The 15,000-nt window shown below is 37.4% G+C and overlaps 1 protein-coding gene across 4 annotated transcripts in view; it reads left to right on the plus strand.

The window, feature by feature from the left end:
- WIPF1 (WAS/WASL interacting protein family member 1) overlaps window positions 1-15,000 on the plus strand; it is a 172,750-nt gene that overhangs the window by 61,158 nt on the left and 96,592 nt on the right. For 2 of the 4 annotated variants that reach the window (XM_074215676.1, XM_074215675.1), the window contains exon 1: window positions 5,568-14,510. The exons of the other annotated variants lie outside the window; for them this stretch is intronic. The gene's annotated coding sequence lies outside the window, so the exon portion shown is untranslated. Of the gene's footprint in view, window positions 1-5,567; window positions 14,511-15,000 lie in introns of those variants that run through there. 4 annotated transcript variants of the gene reach the window in all.

The following is a 15,000-nucleotide window of genomic DNA, read 5'->3' on the forward strand; positions in this document are numbered from 1 at the left end:
TGGAGGACCAGCTTCCCAATATGTAAAAGCTACAATAACCAATGACTGTGAAACAACCCAATGCTCAGGCAAAGTGTTGGTACTCAGTCAGATTAGGCAGTTAGTCCAGACATTTCTTAACGTATTGCCTCTTCAAGAGTAATCCTCAGGCATGGTGAAGCAAACATAAGAACCCTGGCTCAACTATGAATGAATATAGGATGCTTTCATTTCTGGAAGACTTCCCAGTCTATTTGGGTTCCTGTTTATGTTTCTAGGATGCTGCCAGCAAGTGTACTATGTGGGTTGATAGCCAAATAGAAAACTGAACCAATAAAGGTGACCTTTAGGCTTTTATCATTTAGCAGGTTGGCAGACAGAGGTTGACTTTAGAATTTTGGCAAAGCAAAAAGTCCAAATAGTCAACCAGATACACCAGAGGATGTGCCCTATCAGCAGAAAGATGTTTCTCTCTCCCACACCATCACAAGGTATATATTTAATGGAGACCAGTCCTGAAATAGTGTTAATTTTGAAAAATGGATCTTTGAAAACAAATCTATGCTCTACTATATAGAAGAGATCAGTATAATAGCAAACTGTCTTATTTTGAACCAAAATCAGCATTTTATATTCCAAAGCAATATCTTGTGCTATGTGGTGCACAGTGACCTATTTATAAAGTACTATTATATATATTTTACATCCAAGACTTTTTTAGCACCAGAATCATGAGTAACATGCCTAATGGATTTATTTGCTCTTTTTTTGGCCACTGCAGGTCATCATGTTGTGATGTCAGCAGGAAAATAACCTCATAAGTATTCTCTAGACTTATACTCCTTTCTGAAGTCAGAGCTGCATTTCTCATTTGTTGATATAAGTGCTGACAAAAGGTGCTGACTAAAGTACATACTTTAGCATCTTAGCAAAAGGAACCCAGTGAGCAATTTAATTTAATAGGACAATTGAGTTTTCCAAGGTACATTGTGAGGACAGGAAAAATCATAATTCCTTCAAGTTACAAATTAATGTAGTCAGCTGAAACATGGGAAAAGGACATGATACAAAGACAGCCATTAAACCAACCCCAAGGGGACCCAAGACAAGGATTCTTAGTCTTCTTTGTGTCATGGACCCTTTTTGGAAGTCAGGTGAAGTCTATGCTCAGAATAATGTTTTTGAATGCATAAAATACATAGGATTAAAAAAGAAACCAATTTTATCCCCTAGATTACAATGACAATTACTAGGATTGTACCTATTTTATTGTCAATATCATGAAAGCCCAGGTTTGACCTGAATCATAGGAGATAACAGGATCCACAGAGAACTGAAAGTGACCTTTAAAGATCATCTAATCCAAGCTCCTCATTTTGCAGATGATCACATGAGATGAATGATTGCTCAAGATCACGCATCTAAGAAAGTTCTAAAAACAATTTGAACTCAGTGTTCATCTATTACACATCACAGTATATTTATTGTCCTTGTTCATGAATATAGCTTAAAAAGAATTTAGTGTGCAAAGAAAATTTTGTTTGCTACTTCATATTTAGTGGTATCGGGGCAGCTAGGTGGCACAGTGGATATAGCACTGGCTCTGGAGTCAAGAGTACCTGAGTTCAAATCTGGCCTCAGACACTTATTATAATTACCTAGCTATGTGGCCTTGGGCAAGCCACTTAACCACATTGCCTTGGGGAAAAAAAAACTAAAAAAAAATATTTAGTGGTATTTACATACAAATTGTGCTTCACTGGTTCACCCATCAGTTGTAATGTTTTTCATTTAAGAAACTCAAACTGCTAATATAATTCTGTTCTCTAGTGTAAGTAGTAATTTCTGAAAACCCATATAAGGAAAACAGGTGACATTCAATATAGTAGTTATAGTCAACTTAACTTGCATTCTATTAGATCTGATTATCTTTTTGTTGTTATTGTTGTTCTTCAGTTGTGTCTGACTCTTAGTGACCTCATTTGAGGTTTTCTTGGCAAAGATAGTGGAATGGTTTAGCCATTTCCTTCTCCAGTTCATTTTACAGATGAGGAAACTGAAACAAATAGTTAAGAGACTTGCCCAGGGTCACACAGCTAATAAGGATTTGAACTCAAGAGGGTGAGTATTTCTGACTTCTGACCCAGCACTCTATCCACTTTACTACCTAAGTTCCCCAGATCTGATCCCTTACAATCTCATAAATCATTAGAGTCAAGGAATCAGACTGCCATAGATGTTAATTTGTAATCACACACACACACACACACACACACACACACACACACACACACACACACACAAAATAATGAGCCAGATTTCAATAGTTACTTTTATATTATTAGGCAAAGAGACATATAGTTGTCCAGGTCCTCCATGGATATAAATTAGCCCTTAGTAGTAAATTAGACACTGGGGATCTGATTAACTCTTTCAGAACCATTAGGGTAATGTTTAGAGCTATATAATGATAATTTAGTTAAATAATACCCTTGTTTGTAAAAGGCTTTAATTCTTTACTCCATGGACCTAACTTATTTCCAGAGGCACATTATATTCAGGGTGGGGTTAGCTGAATGGGTTAAGCAAAGAAAAAAGAAATAACAGACAAACTGACATAAAATACAATTTGAATTTTCCCTCAATGATTACATAACCAATAGTTGAATCTTGAAAGATATATTTGCATAAAAAATTTGCCTTGCTTCTTAAAACAGCATTTGAGTCAACAATCCTATTTCTCACCATCAGTACATCCAAAGCCACAATCCAGGGACAAGTGGCACAACTGGGTTCCTTTGGGTTTAGTGAGACATGTCCCTATTCATGCCTTTTCACTCACTGCTCTCCAATAAATGGGCTGCATCAAGAGAAAGTGAACCAATGATGAAAGTAGCATTGCATTTGGAGGAAAAAAAACTCAACTTGGGAGTCAGTAAAGACCTGGGCTTTAATCCTCTCTCAAGCTCTTGCTCTCTAGGAAACTATGAGCAAGTCTTTGAGCTTCATTCTCCTCATCTGTAAGACAGGGATAATAATAACTATAGAAGAAATTTCTCAAAGCTGTTGTGAGGATTAACTGAGTAAGAAAAATTTTAAAAGTTATATAAACATCAGGTAATATTTTTTTCAAACAAAAAAGATGACTGGAATGGTTCAGGTATAGCACTATGCCAATGACAGTAAAAGCAACTGACATTTATATAGCACTTACTATATGCTAGCCATTGGACTAAGTCTTTACAGATATTTCCTTTGATCTTCACAACCCTGTTATTAGCCCCATTTAATAGATCAGGAATCTAAGGCAAACAGGTTAAGTGACTTGTCCAAGATCATACAATTAATAAGTGTCTGAGGGCTGGATTTGAACTCAGGTCTTCCTGGCTTCAGGTCTGGGACTATATCTACTGCTCAACCAAGGCAGGAGAATGGCAGATTTTGTTAACTAATAGGTAAGAGATGAATTATATATTCCCTTGGTCACACTTGTAGAGGGATAAAATAATTGGAGTAAATAGGAAGTCTTTACTATGTAGGATATGGAAGTCATAGTTTCTAATATTCTTGAGGCATCCTCCTACTACTGCCTTCTACTCACATTTTTTCCTGTGCTCTGTGATGGTCATTTCTTATTAAACCTTTCTTGTACTATTTTAGAAAGAGTATGGTTTCATCCATATCCTTAATCAAGGCACCTAAAAGAAAAATATATTATGCAACAACGGTGAAACCAAAATGAAAGAATAGATTTTATTGTCCACAGGTTGGGTTCCTTGCTTGTGGGCATTTCTAGAAGTTCACATCTGTGTATAGTGAGATTTTTTTTTTGCCCAAATCCTCCTCACTCCTGGATTTTTCTTATTAATGAGGATATGATATCTACTATATATACACTGTGTGTACCAGTTTATTTCCATGTTTTCACCTCCATTACAATGTAACCTCTCCCACCCCAGTAGGGACTATGTTTTGTCTTTCTTTACATTCCCAGTACTAAGTAAAGTCTTGGTACACAGCCAACTTCTAATAAATGCTTGTTGGTTGACTCACCCACTGTGTCATGATTTTTATCTAACCCAAACTAACCGGAGCACAAAATCCTTCTAAAACATACCAGATGAGTGGATGTTCAGCCTTCTTTCTAAAACATAAATGTACCTTCTAGAACAGATTTCTTTGGGAGCTCTTCATCGATGCTTGTTAACTGAGTGACATTTTATAGTGTTCTTTCAGAGATTTCTGAACCAAAAGGAGACTTAGAGATCATCAAATCCAATTTTATAAATAAGAAAAATGGCTCAAAGGGGTACAATGACCTGTCCAATATCAAATAGGTCATAGAGGCATGATTCAAATTCAAGTCTTCTGACTCAAAATCTAGGCTTCATTCGTCCATGATATTCCATTTTCCCACCCCATACAAATGGAATTTACTATCCTACTTTCTTGACATTATTTTGGTCAAGGACAAAGAAATGAAATTCTATTACTAATAATAACTAATATTTATATAGCACTTTATATATATATATATATACATATATATATATATATATATATATATATATAGAGAGAGAGAGAGAGAGAGAGAGAGAGAGAACACATATGCTTTAAGGTTTACAAAGTGTTTTACAAATATTACCTCATTTGAGGCTCTCAACAATTCTGGGAAGTAAGTACTACCATTATTCCCATTTCACAGATGAAGAAATTGAGGCAGACAGAGATTAAATGACTTGCTTAGGATCATATAACTCAAAAGTGTCAGGCTAGACTTGACTTCTGGTCTTCCTGACTTCAGGTTAAGTGCTCGGTCCACTTCACTTCAAAAGACACATTATCTCCTAAAGTCCTGGGACCACCTGGTGCCCCTGGAGTATCTGTCCAGCAGAACTCCCTGTAGATTTCTTGGTTTTGCTTTGATTTTTTTGAAAAGGGGTTACCATGGAATACTCTGCTTTTCAACAACAGAGCAAGCTCTTGACTTCATCAACTTCCCTTCAGTTTCTCTGCAGCTCAAAAATGTTGTGTGTAGTCTGCAGCAATGTAGAAAAGCCTTCAACATGACATAATGCTCTAAAATTTCCCCCAGGGTAAGTGAAGTAACAATTATTCAGGCTTCCAGTTGACCCTCATTTTGAAGTACTGAGAGCCAAGGGTGTGCCTCCCCAGAATTCTTTTGCAAATGTCTTGTACATGATGTGCATGAGCTTTTAAAAAATCATTAATTTCTATTAAGGTCAAACAGAAATACTCTCTTGAAGTCACTTTTTCTTTGAATTGTATGTTATGAACTAGAGATCTACATGAAATAAGTTGTCCTCTCTCAATAGAACTCAAAACCTAAAATCACTGAGCAAGATGTTATTGCCTTATCTCTGTCTCAGGCTGTCTCTGTCTGCCTCTCTTTCAGTCTCTCTATTTCAGTCTCTGTCTCTCTAAGCCTCCAAATCTCTCTCTCTCTCTCTCTCTCTCTCTCTCTCTCTCTCTCTCTCTCTCTCTCTCTCTCTCTCTCTCTCTCTCTCTCTCCCCCTCCCTCCCTCCCTTTTTCTTTCCCTATCTCACACACACACACACACACACACATACACACACACACACACACACACACACACACACACACACACACACCTCTATCATGGTTTGCTAAGATTCCTAACAGCAAGCTCTGAAAAGTCCTTTCAATTATTGCTGTCCCCATATATATGTATATATGTACTTTTGCGCACACACACACATACCCCAACACTGAACTAACATCTCAAGGAATTTACCACCAACTTTCCCTATATCCAGTAATATAAAAGTTTTGTAGAAATTCAAAAAAAAAATCTCCTCAGTAAAATCTTGGGGACTCCTATTTCTAACTAAACTTTTGCCACTGTTTTGTTAGGAGTTTGGCATGATTATCATAAGCTCTGCAGCAGGTCAGGTCACATTAATCTCAATCCAAATTCTTTATGTAGTATTTTGGGGGTTAGTGTGCTTACATTCTTTGGCCTATCCAAAGTTGTTAGCAGTTAACTAATTCTATGCCTTGACTCAAGAAGGCTGCAGGATACCGTGGAAAGCATTCTGTATCTAGTATCTGCCCCATTTTTTCCTTCCACCAAGGTTCAGCTACTCGTTACCTCATGCTTGAACTAAGAACACCACTTGCTGAGTTCCCACTCCAGTCCAACCTCCACTTAAAATGATCAAAATAATCTTCCTAAAATGCAAGTGTGACCATATCGCCCCCCCCCCCAATTCAATCAAATCCAATAGTTTCCTGTAACTTTCTGGGTCTGGCTTTTAAAGCCCTTATTAACCTGGTGCCTTTCTACCTTTCCTGCATGTGATGCTCCTCCAGGGATTCTCAGATCTACTTGCTGACCTCCTTGCTGTTCTTCACATCTGTTTCTTGCTTTTCCTTTATCTCCTCACTCTGGACACTTTAACTGACTGTCCTTCATGCCTGGAACTTTCTTCTTCTATTTTTTGCCTCCTGTCTTGACTGATTTCTTTCAAGTTCCAGCTACAATCACCTTTAAATAGTCTTTCCCTCCCTTAATGCCTTCCCTCTGAAGTTTTTCTGTAGCAATCACATTTGTACATAGTTGCTTGCATGCTCTCTCCCTTCATCAGATGGTGTGCTCCTTGAGAGCAGACACTGGGTTTTTTTGGTCTTTTTCCCCCTTTTTGTAGATGGGATTTTGGCGACACCAATTAAAGATGGAAATTGAGAGTTACTGAAAGACAAAGGAATCCATGTGCTCTCTGGAATTTTAAAACTGTTCAAGAATTTTTACAAATTATTACAAACTAAACAGGTTAAAACTTTGTCTCCTCTCCAAGAGTCAACAAGCACTTTAGGACAGGGTGAATAACAAAAAAAAGAGAGAGAGAGGGAGATAAATAGAGGGAGAAAGATAGCCAGGGAGAGCTGACTAGACCAAATACTGGACTGACATCCCAGGTCTTATAGCCTTGCCCATTATCTGGGCATTGAGGGCAAAATGAGAAATCCCCCCACCCTTACATGACTGAAACCAGGTAGAAGGTTGGAAGTTGGGGGTTGGGATTGAGGAGACAGGATACAAATTTTACAATTTAACAGTGAAACAATAGAGATCAATTTATATCTAAGAACAAAAAGCCTTAACAAGATTTAACAGCATTAAAGATTACAGAACTTGTTTCTGATTATACATTTTCCCATTCATAATTCTCTACATCACCCTTGCTTAGGAAAGTACCCTAGACAATAAGCACAAAATGCTTATTGAATTGATTTAACTAGACTTGCGGGCTCTGGAACTGAAAGACTCCAGATTTCAAATCTTTATTTTGCTACTGACTTGAATGAACTTGACCAGTCACTTAATCTGTCTGGGCATCAGTTCTTTTATCTATAAAATAAGGGGGTTGAGCTAAATAGATTCTTAACTCCCATCTAGCTCTAAATTGGTGAACCATTAGGATACAGAATGATTCATGGCGGCCAAGGGTTGTGAAGAAAGATGTTCTGCAATGCAAGTATGGTGAATATTTGCCCTCAGTCTCCTGTACACCTAAATGGCTGAGGCCATGGATCTTAGAGGAGTGCTCCTTGGGGCTTTCCTTGCTTGTTTTGGTCCATTTGATTATTAGTTTCCCTTTGTGCTCAAGTAAAAATCTACTTAAAGTCACCTAAAAAAATTCATTACTACTCTGTTTCCTTCTTCCTTCACCTCCTTCTCCCCACCCCTCTCATAACAAGGTAATAAATGAATGGAGATGAGCAGCAGACCCCTTCCACAAAGTTACCATCTCTTGTACTTTCTTAGTCTAGAAGAAAAGAAAGTAGTTCATGGTCATTGTAGAATACATTGTATTGATCAAAATAACATGCTGGTCATTCTTGATAATTACAAAAACTCTGACTTTACCAATTGGCAAAGTGTCCTCCCCTGCAGTTCCATTTTTCTTTCGTTAAGATAGATTTATATTTAACATTTTTGTGGTGATTTTTTTAATTATGAAAAGACTGGTTCTACTTTCTTTCTAATATGTTGTACCTCTGAATTTAATTCTTCCAATAAGAACCCACCATACTGTGCTAGTCACTTCAGAGGTTACAAAAGAAATATAAAACTTGTTGTCAAAGAGTTTATAGTCTTTGTGGAGATCCAGGTTATATATTCCTAGAAAGAATTGGGAAACAGAAGAACATAATATAGAAAAATCTATGTCCAGATAGTAATGCAAACTTCTATTCCCTTTCTCAAATAGATTCTTAGAGAGTTGGAAAGCACTTTATGGACATCTAGTGAATTTAAGTCTTTATTTTACAGATAAGACTACTGAGATCCAGAAAGGTACAGTTCAAAGGTAAAGGTAAAGTTCAAAGATGCATGTCAGAGGTAGGACTGGACTTCTGACTATGTAGCAAAGGTGCTGAACTTGGAGTCAAGAAGGTCTGAGTTCAAATCCTTCTTACTCTTACAAGCTGTATGGTCATGGGTAGGTCAATTAACTTCTCTGAGTCTTAGTTTCCTCATCTGATAAAGAACTAAGTGACCTTCCATGTAAGAGGCAGCTAAGGGGCACAGAGGCTAGAGTGCTGGGTTTGGAGTTAGCATGTGTCTTCAGACATTTACTAACTATGGGACCTTAGGCAAGTCAATGAACCCTGTCTCCAGCAGTTTCCTCAACCATAAAACACAGATAATAATATCACCTACCTCCCAGGGTTGTTGTAAGCTTCATATGAGATATTTGCAGCATGCTTATCATATAACATAATGCTTATTCCTTTTACTTCCCCTTCCAGATCTAATCAAAGGTCTTAAAAAACAGCATTGTATCAGGTATATATACCAGGATACCTCCCAGATGCCAGATGTGATGAGAGCATCATAAATATTACAGTGGATGTTTCCGGAAGGTGTTAGAGGAATGCATTGTTTGCAACAACCTAGCTCTGTCTAATGGATATCATTGGTATCTATTTGGTCTATGTGTGAAATGTAGGTACCATCATAGGGTAGACCAGCTCACTGTGACTCTCTAAACAATATCTACAGATATATGTAAATCAAAAATAACTGAAGAGATCAGAAGGTTTGAGGAGACTGTCCACAAAGAACTGGATGGATCCATTTTGCCCTGCTATCCTCTGGTTGATTATTCTTCTTAAACAAGCTTCACATGACATTTGGTTTCTAATAAACATTCTTGCTAACTAGTAAATGATATTTTACTTCACATCAAAAAGATAAAAATTTCACCCTTCAACAGGGTCAACCTGAAATTTCCCCATCATATTGTTGCAATCTCCCAGGACCTTAAAGAAAAGAAGCAAGCAAAACCTAAAAGTTAAATCAAATAGTGAATTTTAAAATAACTTAAAAATCCCTTTTTTTCTCCAACTGTCATTTTTTATTATCTGATGGAAATTATTAGGTTGGAGTAAAGTTTGAGTAGGTAGTAGAAAAAAGTAGTTTCTTAATGTTTAAAGTATGAGCTATTTAAACAATGAAATAGCTTTTTTCATCTCTTTTTTCTTCATTACAAGAGCCAGCTCTCTGGGTAGAGGAGGGGAAAGCAAGATGACATAAGTATTTTTTTAAAAACCAATAAAACTGATAGTGGGAGTTTTTTTTGTTTTTTGTTTTTGCAGGGCAAATGGGGTTAAGTGGCTTGCCCCAGGCCACACAGCTAGGTAATTATTATTAAGTGTCTGAGGCCGGATTTGAACCCAGGTACAGGAGTACCTGGTACTCCTGACTCCAAGGCCGGTGCTATATCCACTGTGCCACCTAGCCGTGCTTGATAGTAGGACTTTTAATGAGCAAAATATAATAAACAGTATGAATGCTGCCTCTGGTACACATGGGTGAATTTTATAGGGAAATAAACATTTTCTCAGACCAGTAGATTTTTCTTTTCACTATCTCTTCAAGACTGAATGACTAAATGAATAAGATGCCAGGTTAAAGACTTTGAGGGAAAATTACAAAGCATTTTCTTAAAACGTATAAAAATTCTACACAAAGCATAGCTTAAATGTAACAGATGTAATTGCTTGGTGGAAAAATGTTCTGAGGCAGTTTAACCCATAATGCAATACTTTTTTTAAACATATTTGTGTGGTGACTTCATTACTTACTAATATAGAACAAATAGTTTGGTAACATCTTTACATTTAACATAGGTAAAGCACTACATTTCCATTTACCATCTATATGCCTTTACACTCCATCCCTTAGAATCTCTGGCTTCCTTTGACCCATATGCTACAGGAAGACATTTCTCATCTGCCTACGTAGTGCTATCTCACTCTTCAAATTACTCTCTCTCTCTCTTTTTCTCTTTCTTCATATATACCATACATGCACACATGTGCATACATACATATATATGCATATAAGCATATTATATAAATCCTTTTTATAAAAGTTGTATCTACACAGTCAAATATAATCTCCTTGTGAGCAGGATTCCTTTTTGTTCATTGTATCCCTAGCATCTAAAATACATCTTTTGACATAGTAGATGCTTAAGACTTGATTGGATTTTATTTCCCCCTGTGGGGAATACAAAGGGGAATAAAGCAGGATAAAGCCCTCCCTATAAAGTTTCATTTTCATGAGAAGATAACAGTTTAATACAAATTCAGTATCTCAAGAGGTTTGAATTATCATTGATATTGATATCTATATCACTATTCCCTCATTCAATGGAGATTGAAAACCCTCTACTTTAGAAAATGATCTTCAAGCGTTGCTGTGCCAAAAAAGTGAATTGCCTAGTAGTTAACCTTTTTTATTACCACAGGATCATAGAAAAGGCAATAAATTTGAAGTCAGAAGAATGGGTTCAGACCCAGCTCTGTCACTCTATGCTTGTGTGACCTTACTTTCCCCATCTGTAAAATGAGAGACCCCTGAGGTTTCTTTTAGCTCTGAATGTATGATCCCACAGTCCTAAAGAGGAATGTTCTCAAACAATAGGACATCAACAACCTTGTAAAGGATCAGAGCCTTTCAGCTTGATGTGGTCTAATTGAGTTTGACCTTCCCTGGTATGGTTCACCTCCTGGGCACAATGAAACATTAAATGAGGACTTCCATGTAAGTGGAGAGATCAAATAATGACTCTTATACCTCATAGCTAAATGCTTTGCTCACAGAATTCTTTAAGTTGTTGCAGCATTCCCACCATCATCCCCATTTTATAAATGACAAAACTGGGACTGGACCAGAGAATAACATGACTTGCCCGTGGTCTTTAAAGCTATGGATGGAAATAACAGAATCTAGAACTAAGGTCTTTTGTTTCTCAAATCTATGCTCTTTCTGAACCACAATTGTCACAAATAACCACAATGCAAAATAGAATGTGATAATAAGAAAGATAGAGAAGCTGCATGGTATAAAGGATGGGAGACTGAAGTCAAGAAGATCTGGGTTCAAGTTCTGCCACTGACAAGAACTAGCATACGTGACCAGGGACATGTCTGTTAACATGCATCATAGACAAAATATCAAAGATCTAAAGCAGGAAGGGACTTTGGAGGCCATCTAGGCCAACTGACTCATCCTCTGAAAGTTACAGATGAGTTGTTGATTCTTATCAGTAGAGGACATTTTCAAACTGGAGTACTTTCCAGTGTTTTACATCAAATAAAGCACAGATCCCCATTAAAAAAGTAAGTTGCGAAGTCTTACAAAATATTAGAATAGGGAAATATCATTTTCTGAAAACTTCATAGAGGATTCACATTTTTTTTTGTTTGTCAAGTTCCTTGCTATTGTTAACCCTGAAGTGGTGATATTTGTCAGTATTCTACTTTTAAAGCTAAAGGAAACGAGGACAAAAGTGTCCTTTAGTCATTAACTAAAATGACTAAAACTAATGGTTAAATTAAACCAGAAAATCAACCATCATTTGTGATTTAGGTAAAAGCAGTTCTATGTGGGTTTGGCCAAAGCTTGTTACACAATCATTTTGTTAGAATTCAAGGAGATTGACTCTTAATCCAATGTTCATTCTCTCTGGGCATTTCTTAGTTTGAGTTTTCCTATGGAAATATTCATTTGGAACTTTTAATATTCTCAAGCATTGGAGCAGTTAAGCTATTTGCCTTTTAGAAAAAAAATAGTCCATAGAAATATGGTTTTCCTCTCTGTGCTTGAGAGGTGGGCTACTACAGATGCATAATGTCAACTGAATTTTACTTAATTTATTTTCTTTGTTAAAAAGATGATTCAATGGGGAAAGTACAGAGAAATGATTATATCATTTTTAAAAAAATACATATACCATTAGGGCCTACTAGACTTAAATCATAAACCAAAACAAAACAATTTCTGGAGCTTTTGACCTAAATCAAAGTTGCTCACCCTTGCACATTGACCCTGTTTTGTGTGCCACCATCCCACATCATGAAGGTTCAGTTTTGAACCCTCATGAGAAACCAAAGAAAAAGGGTAAAAGAATGAGGAAAATGGGAAAATTTCTTACTCCCTTCATGTTTTCAGCTTTCTGCTCCTCCTACATTGTTGGGGAAGAATAGAGTATGGTAGAATTGGCAGAATAAAAATAAGAAATAGCCATTCATACTATATATCATTCAAGAGCTCTTGAAAGAGGTTCCATTGTGCAGTATTAAGGACACATCCATCCATGAATCTAACTGGACAACTTAGATAATATTCACTTGGAGGGCTTTTAGGTAGCACAATACACAAATAAGTTCTATGGCATACTGTATAGTAATCTATAAGGTGTCCTAAAAATGTCTTATTCTTTTTGTTATTACTAAAAAAATTTAGAAGGGATAACTTTTGGGACACCCTGTATTAACATATTTATAAACAGCACAACTAAGTTAAGAAGTTTTTCTGTTATAGGGAGGAAAGGATAGAAAGAGGAAAGGTTACCTAGATTGGGATCCATGAGACCAACTCTGTCACTTATCCCTATTTGACATAGTACTTCACCTCAACAACAATTCATCTTTCTAATCCTCAGTTTCCTTTTCTGTAAAATGAGAAAGTTTGGGCATGGTGCTCTTTACGGGCCAGCTTTAGTATCATTTGATCCCTCTTTCTGGTCCTTTGGGTGCTGATCTTACACCTGGTTCAGCATTATCCCTGCCTCCTTCTTGATGCCAGTAGTGTCAATAATCATTCATTTTTATATAGTGAGTTAGGTTGGGAAAGCACTTTACACTTGACTTTGTGAGAGGCAGTGTGGACTCAAAAGTCTGAAGAACTGGCATTGAATTCATTCTGTGACTTACTGGCTAGTGTGGCCATCCCTGGACCCTCATTCTGTGCTCTTCCTGATTCTTCCAGAAGGAATAAAATGCTAACAATGTTCAGAGGGTGAGTATGAGCAGTGCAAAGGAGAGCAAAGAAAAACATCAAAAGAGAAAAGGAGTAAAGGATGTTATCAGAAAAATGTTTTGTCAAAAAAGACTGGTCATGTGGTGAGAACAAGAGATAACCGCTAGTCAGCCTGCGTGCCCCATTGGTATCCTCACAGTGTCAGGACAGAGGAAGGAAGGCCTCCATCCATAACCCCTTATGATTAACTTACACAAAGACTGAACAAGAATCATGCTGGATGGGTGGATGAGGATTGGTTGTGTTGGGCACTGTGGGAAAAAATAACCATATCAGAAAGTTTCCAGTTCCACTTGAATATCTGTGTAGTTGATATCTGTACATTTACCACTTAAGTGAGTTGTAAGAAAAATAACTTTAAGGGGATATAAAAATATGCATTACTATTTTATTAATAATCTAATTGTCACTACTAATATTGTATACGCCACCAGAAGACAGAAGGACATCTCAGAAGGGACAAAAAAGAGAAGAGAAGATAGATAGCAGGAAACTGGTCAGAGAAGTAGGAGACTTGTTGTGGAAGTGAGTACTCTAGGAGATTTTGGTTCCCACAGTTTAGGGGATACTAGTTTATGAGCTGAGGGTTTGAGGCCCAGAGCCCCTCTCCAGGGCATGGCCCCTGGAGATGCTCCTCTTCCTACACTGTCTAGCCACCAAGAGCCCCTGAAGGTCCCTAAGGTTTCCCAGAAGTATCTGGAACTACCCCTTGTATTTGTCAATAGTCCAAGGTGTCCTACAGAGGCGGAGCTTCCGTGGGGGCCCTTGGAGGCTTTACCCCCTCCCTCTTCCGGTCTTCTCACTAGTTCCCTTCTCCCCTCCTCCCAGGAGAAGGAGTGGCTTGTCTGGGTGACCCAGCCCCTGCTCCTGGCTCATCTCTCTGACTATATTCCAAGAACACCAGGAGAAGTATTACCTGGGGTGACTTGTATAGAGGAAGAAAGGAACAAGTCACTCTTTAAAAACAGCAAGAAAGCCTTGAGTGAAGCAAGCAAAGGCGATTTATCACATGCCTCTGGCCAGTTTGAGTGGCAAGCTGAGCAAGGTGCAGTGAGGAAGTCTAGTCACATGTAGCATTTACAGGAAATAGGCTACAAGAAAGGAGGGGAACCTTAGAACTTGGGGCTAGACAACGGATTTAAAGCAATACAGGTCAGTGTTTTTCATTTTAAAAAACACCACCTTTTCTTGCTTGAACTTCTTTAAAATGCCTTCTGATTCCCTCTCCTTAGCCTTCTTTCACTTAATGCTCAAGTGTAAGTTTTAATCTGGAGCCACAAGTTTTTAGAGGAACAAACTTGGCTCATTATGGTGAAAATGAAATTCTCAGAATCTTGCTTCCCTCTTTAGAATTTCTAAGCTCTTGGAAACCAACATAAAACTTGAAAATGTTAAATAACATTTGAAGTACCTCATTTCTGTATATGTCACTCTTACTGCCTTGCATGACCGGCAAAACTTGACAAAGCATCTTTTCTTTTGAGGGGACATTTAGAATTTAGATGATGCTAATGAATGTGGTGGTGAAGATGATTTCATCCAGTATTAAAGCTTTTTTTATGCTAGTATTTAATTCTAAAAATATTTACCCTCTACCATAGGAAATTCTAAAGGATGCCTTTCTCCTTTCTTTCTCTCTTTA

Source organism: Macrotis lagotis, chromosome 1 (genome assembly GCF_037893015.1).
Source record: "Macrotis lagotis isolate mMagLag1 chromosome 1, bilby.v1.9.chrom.fasta, whole genome shotgun sequence".
Taxonomy (NCBI): Eukaryota; Metazoa; Chordata; class Mammalia; order Peramelemorphia; family Peramelidae; genus Macrotis; species Macrotis lagotis.